The sequence below is a fragment of the Cyprinus carpio genome, chromosome A11 (assembly GCF_018340385.1).
Source record: "Cyprinus carpio isolate SPL01 chromosome A11, ASM1834038v1, whole genome shotgun sequence".
NCBI classification, from domain to species: Eukaryota; Metazoa; Chordata; class Actinopteri; order Cypriniformes; family Cyprinidae; genus Cyprinus; species Cyprinus carpio.
Genome location: NC_056582.1, coordinates 1,128,938 through 1,138,512, shown reverse-complemented (window position 1 = coordinate 1,138,512; position 9,575 = coordinate 1,128,938). Strand labels below are relative to the sequence as shown.

Genomic DNA, 9,575 nt, shown 5'->3' with positions numbered 1-9,575 from the left:
CTTTCGTATGCTGTTTACCGTACCATGCTTGAGGTCAGTACGTTTTCTGGTTAATGAAATTCTTTTATTCATCAAGGATGCATTAAATGGATCAAAAGTGACAGCAAAGACATTTTTTAATATCACATAACGATTTCAGTTAAATGCTGTTTTTTTTTTACTTTCTATTCATCAAAGAATCCTGAAAACTAAAATGCATAATGCTTTCCACAAAATATGAAGCAGCACAAATCAGAAATGTTTCTTGAGCAGCAAATCAGCATATTAGAATGATTTCTGTTCAGCTTTGACATCACAGGAAAAAAATTAAAATAAAATCACATTTTAAAATCTATTAAAAGAGAAAAGTTATTTTAAATGAATCCAATGCATTTAACCTTGGCAAGTATTCACGCAAAGGCATTTTGTTAAATTCATATTTTAAAAAGGCTCATAGGTGTTAATTTGTCAGAAAGCCTCCCGCTCACATCCTCTCCTGTGCCTTGAGTTCAGCAGCCCTGAAGATGAGCAGAGCCAAAGATTCAGCCTTCCTTTCTACAACTCTGACTTACTTTCTTCCTGAGTGCTACTTTCCAAAACTTTACCATGAAACTGATGTCATAATCAAGGTCAGGCATGCTGCAGGTCATTTCACACATCATATCTGAAATGAACGCAAGCTCAAATGAGGTTTGACAACCAGAAACGAGGAGAGGATTTTCCTTGATTAAGAACAACAAATATTCCCGTTGAGGGCCAGCAGAGAGGATGTGTTTAGTAGTGCTCCGTGCTTGACATCAGCCTCTCTTCCAGTATGCAGAGATGATGAGCACACAGATATAGACAGTATAAGCTCGCTCACTCACATCTGTCAGCTCTCTGCACATTAGGAAGAGGCCGTGGAGTTCCTGTACAATGAGAGCACAGCCAGCGTGAGCGACAACATCATGGACAAATGGATCCAGTCTTTCACTCAGTCACTCATTCAGTTCTTCAGAGATGAGATGGGAGGTGAGCCACCAGCGCTTACTCTCACACCAGTTAATGTGTAACTCCTACACTTTAAGTGCTTTGAGAACAAGGCCAGTCTGAAATAGATCTGTTTTCAGCCTACAGACTATACGGTGGTTCCCAAGCTTGTCAAGTTCATGGATATGCTCGCGACTGAAGGTAGGCAAGATATGAGTCATACACAGTCACGTAATGTATGTGCTAATCTACTGAAGGTAGGCAAGATATGATTCTTATGTTTCACATTTCAAAAGCAATATACTTCTGCTTGTAATCCACACTGAGAACCACTATAAAGGCCATACAGCACAGATCTGTAACTTTTTAAAGATATTTAATCCCTGAATGTCATTCATTCATATTGTGCTAAATGCACTGTGAAATTTACACTTAATCAATGCTTGGGCCATCTATGAAAGAACAAGGGACAGAAGGAAAGAAAACCATTCTAAATTCATGAATTCGTATTAGGACACAATGGATAAGAAGTGGATGTGAGTTTTATCTGGGCACAATTTCAGCCCAAAGGTGTGTTTTTCCTTGATCATTACAGCTGCTTGTGGCTTCTTTCATAACATCATGTGCTTTATAACAACTTCTGTATTAGTCTGCTTAGCTGATGAACAGTGTACATCTTAAAGCTGCAGTTTTGGTGTATTTGACAAATATGAATCATCTTTATTTTCAAAACAGTTTTATGCAGTAGTGCAGAAAGTGCTGTAGTGTTTTTGCAGTGTTTTGGGAGACGAGAATATCCCACCGGCTTTCTTTAGCTCCATTGTACTCTATTATAGAGAGTAATAGTTGTGAGGTACTATGAGTGAGGGAATATTAGAAAAGGTAAAATATTTGAATCAAAATAATTGATTATTGTTGGTGTTGTGAACTAAATTTTATGTAAATTGTATATCAACTTGGGCATTAATGAATCGTTGCAGAGAAGTTGCAAATTGTAAAGTATGCTTTTTGTTGGATCACATTGTTTCTCATCAATTTGTTTTACTCACTTGTTCTGACAAGAAATCCTTGTTTTAAAAAATGAGGTGTGCCCCAGGTGTTTGTCATAAGCCCGTTTGTATTCTCTAATATTGAGGAAGCTGCATCTCACTGATGAATTCTTTGCATTAAATCTGGATGATCAACATCAAAGTTGGGCTTTATTAGTGTTTTCAGATTATCCTGTTTAGTTTTTGCATATTCAGCTCTCACACATATCGAGTTTCTCTGTATATTGTGCTCTCAACACGAGTGTAAGCACAGAGCTGGACCTGCAGGCTCAAACACGGTGCGGTGTTGTGACAGTGCGCTGTACAGGCAGCATGTTGTGTGTTATGTGCTTGCAGCTGTTAGCCTCTCTCTCTGTGTGTGTGTGTGTGTGTTCAGGGTGAGAGTGGTACTGAAGACTGCATGCGAGCCCTGGAGACCCTCTTCAGCGTGCTCTTCTCCATGTGCAGACTGATGGTGAGTCACGCCAGCACTCTTCAGATGTAGAGAAGAGAAGGAATGTGGTCATTCTCAGTGGACTGCGATGAAATTATAGAAGTTTAGCAATGCTGAAGGAAGAATTATGGTGCAATACTAAAATCAATATGACTTAAACCACTGATTTATTATAATTTTAACATTATAATTTTCTTGTTAGATAACTGTCCTTTACATGAAATTTCATAATTGAAACCTTTTAATGAAATATTATCTTGCATGTTGTAAATGTATGATGATTTTGCAGAGTAATAGTTGTAGAGCTGATGGACTATGAAGGCAGGGTGTCCGTAGAGCTAACTGATTAATTACTGACCCAAAAGGTAGTTAGAAAAATAATTTGATAGATAAGAGCGGTGTGAGACAGTCAATGCCCCATTTTCCTCTTCACTGACTCTGAGCATTTAATGTTTAAATGAGTCTTCATAAAACCTCACAGTAGCCTCATTGTACAGTTATTGCTTAAGCAGATGATGAAAGATGTTCGAGAGTGAAACTTTTAAGATGGAAGGAAAGCAAAGAATCCCTGGACATGAGCATGATGTCCGTTATTGACCTTGGTTTTGTGTCATGATGGTTGTATGAACAGAGTTGTTCTGTCATTGCTATGTTCAGTGTGATGTGTTGGTTCACTGTGCTCAGGCTCCCTTCACTCTGTTCATAACGGAGCTGATGTACCAGAACCTGCGTCACCTGATCGACCCGGCGTCAGTCAAGGAGAAGGACACAGGAAGTATTCACTACCTCATGCTGCCACATGTCAGGTACACAGCATTGCAGTCGCTACACAACCTCTCACACACGTCATACAGACACGTCACAGCTCGCTCGTGTCATAGCATATACACTGCCGTCCAAAGGTTTTTAATGATTCTGCTCATCAAGGCTGCATAACAGTTTTCTATTTTATAATACTTTAAATTATAATTGATTTGTGTGATGCTCAGCTGTATTTTCAGCATCATTACTCCAGTCTTCAGTGTCACATGATCTTCAGAAATCATAATAATATGATGATTTGCTGCTCAAGAAACATTTCTGATTATTATCAATGTTGAAAACAGTTGTGCTGCACAATATATGTGTATGTATATATTTTGGAACCTGTGATAAAAGCTGCATGAAGACGTCCTCATTTACAGTTTGACAGGCAGGAACTGATGCCTTCAGGGACTGTTTTCCTCATTTCATGAGCTTCATCTTAATCAGGAGTTCTGCAGCTCGTAAAGAAGAGTGTTTGTGGGTTTATTGCATCTGGTCAGATGTTGAGAGTGTAATCTGGTGGTTTTATGCATGACACTCGGGCAGGACAGTCCTCACATGTCCTTGTGTGTTGGTGACATGATTTAACATGTCCTTTAATGTGGCCTGTAAACACATGTCCCAGAGTACCTCTGATGAGCTGGACTCTGGTTTGAGAGCATCCCTCAGTCCGTCTCTGCTGCGTTTATAAATTCATGTAATGTCCCGCATTACTGTGCTCTGTGTGTACTGATGTTTCTCCTGCTGTCAGAGACATGGAGGCTGTCCAGAGGACACGAGCCCCATTTACTGATTGAACATCTTCCTCTTCAGTAGTTTGGTGAACTGCATTTGCTGGTGCACAGAGCACTGGAACCAAGAAATGGTCCAAGGACAGGATTGTGGTTAGCGTAGTTTGTACCTGTGTTTTGGTCATTAGAATGCATCTTTATTATTATTATTTTTACAACATATAAATCATAATGTAACATAACATAAATGTATGCATGCATGTGTAATTGCAAAAGTAATTCTTAATCATTTCCTCTGTTCGGAGTGTGCACAGTTGCAGTTTAATTGCATCAGTTATCATGTGCTGAATACAGTGCTTCGATTACTTACAGACTGTGTCTGATTTCAGATTACTGGAGGAAAATTGTAGTTCGTAACGTAATCAGATGACATTTTTTAGCTAATATAATCTGATTCCTTTTGGATAACTTTTATATTACTTTTGACCCAACTCAAAAGTCTAGTTTTAGTTTCCTGATCCAGATGTTCTGAACTAAGGCCGAATCGTTGGTCAGTATCTCCAGTGTCCGGCTGTATAAACCACTTAGACTTAAGTTAGTCATCTGTTTTATAGTCTGGTCTACTTTGGGCCTTGTGATCAGAGACAGGAAGACCCTGCCCGTCAAGGTGAGAGCCATCGTCATGATGCAGCAGTAAAGCTAAACTAACAGAGCTGTCTCTTGCTGACACTGGGGTCTGTTTCAGTATCTGCTGAAGGAGGTGCTGGTGATCCATCAGACCCAGAGGTGCTCAGAGATATCCAGTCCCTGCAGAAGTACATCCTGGAGGTAAGGCTTTCACAAGCGCACGCGCTTCCTGTGACGTATCTTCATTTATCTGCTCGCTCTTTCCCTGGGAGGCAGAAAACATCATTAAAAGTGGTTCGGTCTGCGGTTTTATGTAACTGGCTACAGGAATATGGCATCTATGCCATGGGATTTGTTAATAATTTTTAAAACGATTAATATCATGACGTATTTCATTATCAGCCTACATAAAAAATAAATCAATAAAAAAAGAACTTTTATTTTAGGGATGCACAATATATCGGCCACCATATCGGTATCGGCCGATAAATGTTAATTTTAATCTTATCATTATTGAACCGATACAAACATTTTGCCGATATATTAAAGCCGATAAATAATGCATTATTTCCTGCAGAGACACTTCAGGTGCCATGGAATTTGTTGGAATAATTTTTTCAGTGATTAATATCATGACATATATCATTATCAGCCTGCATTAAAACAACAAAACACATATTTTTATATATTTACATTTATGTTTTATCTCTGTCTGTTTTAATGTTCATGTGATGTCATGATGACATGTTTCTCTGACTCCAGTTACACAGCATGTTTTTGATATCTGTGTTGAAATTCAGACTACAAATAATTCCTATTTAAGATATCTGAACACTTTTTCTACTGAAACCCATTCCCATATCCCTCAACTGGTTTTTTCAGATCTGTACAATTGACTCTTCAAATAAAAAAAAATCTGCTCCATTTCTACAAATCACATTCAGTTATGTTTAGTTTCAGATATCCAAAAAGAACGTAGCTGTAATCCAGTTTTAATTAGATAAGATTAGATTGTGCATCACTCTAATTAGAATTATAACTGGGCATAATTCAGTTGTGACTTGTCAAAGTAAAGCTACTGAATCTGTATTTGCTTTTTTCGTAGTAAGACTAAAATTGGAATTAGTAATGAATTATTTACCGATACAATCTGATAATTATTTACAGTATATTCTGATTTATTCACAGTACTAGTCAGAATAGCATTGCAGATGTCATCAGATTAGTTTTTTACTGGGAAAACTGTAATTAAAGAGACGTGCGGTGGTTATTCTCACTAGTCAGCAGTGTCAGAGAGCTCTTTATTCAGAGGCAGCTCATTATGCTAATGTCACCTCATGCATATTTATCAAGTCTCTTCTAAAGAGGCAGGCAGGAGAGCGTAGCGGGTGAATTCAAAACGAGAGGAGAGCCAGCATTGTCTGCTTTCAATACAGTCTGCACTGAAGATTTCTTCATATTCATGCTTTCATTTTCCCCCACATGCCGAGTTTTGGCTGTATTTTCACCTCGCATTATGTGTGCAGCTCGCAGTCGCTCAGCAGCGCTTAGAAATGAAAATCAAGACCTGGAACATGAAAGCGGCCAATGCTGAAGAATCACCTGCACTGAATCTGCCCTGAATGTATTATTCACACAGTTTACTGAATGCATTTGCAGAGAATATGCACAAAAATTAAAAATAATTAAATATATATATATGAAAGTACCCAACCATTCCACAGATGGCTTTTATTTGGAAGTGTTTTTTGAAATTGCATTGCAAATTTCATCTCGCATATCTCTACGCTGGAGGTGTGTGATGCAATGGAGCAAAACTAGATTGAAGTGTAGAACGGTGCACACTTTCCTTGGATCGTGATGGAGGTGATGTGATGTAAAATTAATATATTAGTGCTCTGGCCACTGAGACAACAGCTGCTTTGTTGCTCTGTTAATAAAAGAAGAAGTCTAGTGCTGTTTGTGCAGCTCTACAGCTCCCTCTGCTGGCCTGGAGCTCAGGGTGGGTGTGTGGATCTAGGGTTGTACAGTGAATCTGTGTCCTTCATCTCCAGCCCCTGCTGCAATGATTTATGGGTGGGCTGGGCCTCCGAGCTAATATTAGCTTCTCTGTGTCTGTGTCTGCTACGCTCGATTGTTAAACGCCCCCGTGGAGAAAGACATGTTGATCAGAGCGCCAGCTTCAGCGTTCACCACGACCCTCTCGACTCGCAAATATATTCACGAGAAAGTCATTCAGAGCAGATGATGTTTTTCCAGTTGCAGATATCTGAATGCATTCATATCCGTCAGAAGCTGAGACGGTTTACTGATGTACCTCGGCGTGTAAGCGCTTTCTTTCTGCATTATCTCGGTTTTGCCCCTTACACATATTCAGTTTTGCGTCCAGTGTTTTACACACTTTCTGCAGGTTCTTCCTGACATAATGCTCTTAAACTGATGAATTTGTTGTGAGACGGAGAGAGCTGTCAGGTGGAATAAAGCATGCTCTCGGTGTGCTTCATTAGATGCCATGTTTTATTCAGATGACTTCTTGTGGAGGCACAAACTGAGCTTCTGTTTATTCTGCTCTCACAAAAAGGATGAGACGTTTTCAGCAGGTTTCTGTCGCTGAATGAATGCCTGCTCATGCCTGTGAGGATGAAGTGGTGTCCGAGTTCAGTGATGAAATGTCATTTTTCTAGCAGTATGATTGACATCTTGTTGTGTCATTCTCAATTACTTTTTTTATTTTCTTCATCAGGAGCTGAATGTCCGCCAGCTCACTCTGTCCACTGACAAGGACAAATACAGCATTCGTCTGAGCGAGTGGGGCATTTAAATCGGTTACTGCCTCCATCAAAGAGCTGAAGAGTGAAGAGCTGGAGATCTTCCAGAGGACAGGCATGTCCACACACCAGTCACTCAAAAATCACCATTATTCACACCTGCGTGACTTTCATTCTCTGCCAAACACACAACTGTGATGAAGGGACAGTAGATGAGATTCAGACACTTCAGCAAAGCGAATGTCCACGTCTTCTCACGAGTCACACACAGTATAATTGACAGGGATATAGTTGTCTTCCTCAATGTGCAGCACGTAAATATGCCAAAAAAAAAAGGTTTTGGTGTCTAGAGAGGATTTCAGAGTAAGGAGAATGATCCTTGAGAATAATGAGAGTTTCTGTTTTGTGGCTCTGAGGTGGGCGGGGGTTTCAGAGCGGATACCTGTGTGTTTGTGGAGGGAAGAGAAGAGCTCAAGCAGCCGTGTAAACCTCAGATTAGAGAGCAGTGATCTGATAGTGGAGTTCATCATGCCTCTCACACGTAACAGTGATGCTGTAATGAGCAGAACGCTGGATAAGACTGGGACATTGAGACGTTAGTGTGCTCAGATATCTTCACTCTGTCTGTACACAAACCTGTGCTGATTTAGCAATGGAAAATTCTTCATTAGTACCATAACATGCCCAAGGTGCTGTGCTGCCTTTTCTCGAACAAGACTGGTCATTTTCTCCCTGAAATCAAAAGATTTTTTTGACTATTATGATTTAATTTTTTCATTATTTATTTATTTATGTATTTACATGTTTTCCCAACAGAAACACAATGATATTTGTAAATGATGATTCAAGCTAAATATTTTTAATTTCAGTTTTTTTTTTCTTTTTAATTATTTTTATTTTAGTGATCAGACATTTTTTTTTTTGTCCATTTTTCAGTTGTATAAAATAATAATTTAGGACGTAGGAGAGATTTTTAAAAAGTGTGATTTGTGGACCTCAAAGTCTTTTTAATCTGGAAATTAATAATTATTTAATTATAAAATTATATATTCATTAGAATAGTTTTATTTTTATTTTCTGGATTTCACTTTAATAGTTAGATTAAATTTTAGTAATCAAAAAGCAAGTCTAATTAATTGGAATTAGAAACATTTACACTTTAAAAGCAATTTATCAAAAGTTTAACAAAAATTACATTTTGGACCTGTGAAATCTGTCTGTGTTTTTCATTTGACATTTTCTGGATTCTATTTGAGTTACATTTTAATAATTTAAAAGCATGTAAAATCAGTTGAATAAATATATAAATTATATATATATATTTTTGTGTGTGTGTGTGTGTGTGTGTGTGTGTGTGTTTGTTTGTGTGTGTTTTTTAATGTGTATATTGTGTGTGTATGTGTGTGTTTAAGTATATATATTTGGGTTGTGTTTTTTATGTTGATATATAGATTCATAAATCCCGAGAATCGATTAGTCTAGCCTCTTTTCAGATAATGAAGGGAACACTGTAGTGCCTCCCGTCCAATAAATCACAATAAGCTTTGTGCTTTGTTACTTTTGATATGAAGCAGAAGTCTCAGCTCTCAAATTCTGTCCATTTTATTACACAATGTGTTAGTGTGTGTGTGTGTGTGTGTGTGTGTGTGCGTGTGCGTGTGTGTGTGTGTGTGTGGCAGAAGTATCATGTGTGTGTGTGAGGGCTTCCAGATATGAAATATCTTGGAGGGCTTCCGGTTTTTGTTTTTGTTTGTGTGTTTGTGTGTGTTTTTTTGTGTTTTGTGTGTTTTCATCTCCGAGTCTCCTCTGCAGGGTCCATAGTCGTGGACGGTCATGAGCTGCGTCTGATGTACAGCTTGGCTCAGAGCTCAGGAACACCGTCACAGTACGAGGCACATTCAGACGCTCAGGTTCTCTGCTCTGTTTCGTCTCAGTCCACACGCTCCTGCTGTGACCTGATCTGAGCCGTGTTTGTTCTCACAGGTGCTGGTTCTTCTGGACGTCAGCCCGGATCAGTCCATGCTGGACGAAGGTGTGGCCCGCGAGGTCATCAACCGCATGACCTGCAGCAAACCTGCCGAAGTCCAGGACAGCTCAAGAGTTCAGAGTCATGAAGATGCTTTCCTGTTTCTGAAAGAGTCTCTTCTGCTCACCAAGGCTGCGCTTAAATAATCTAAAATACTGTAAAAATGTTAATGAAATATTAAAATGTAAA

General features: G+C 38.9%; 1 long non-coding RNA gene across 1 annotated transcript in view; it reads left to right on the top strand.

Moving 5' to 3' along the window:
* Positions 1-8,216, top strand: part of LOC122146561 — a 10,221-nt gene extending 2,005 nt beyond the window's left edge. The window contains exons 2-7 of the long non-coding RNA XR_006161060.1: positions 870-990; positions 1,089-1,149; positions 2,374-2,451; positions 3,115-3,236; positions 4,711-4,793; positions 7,336-8,216. This is a non-coding gene — a long non-coding RNA (uncharacterized LOC122146561). The remainder of the gene's footprint in view (positions 1-869; positions 991-1,088; positions 1,150-2,373; positions 2,452-3,114; positions 3,237-4,710; positions 4,794-7,335) is intronic.
* Positions 8,217-9,575: the final 1,359 nt, after the last annotated feature.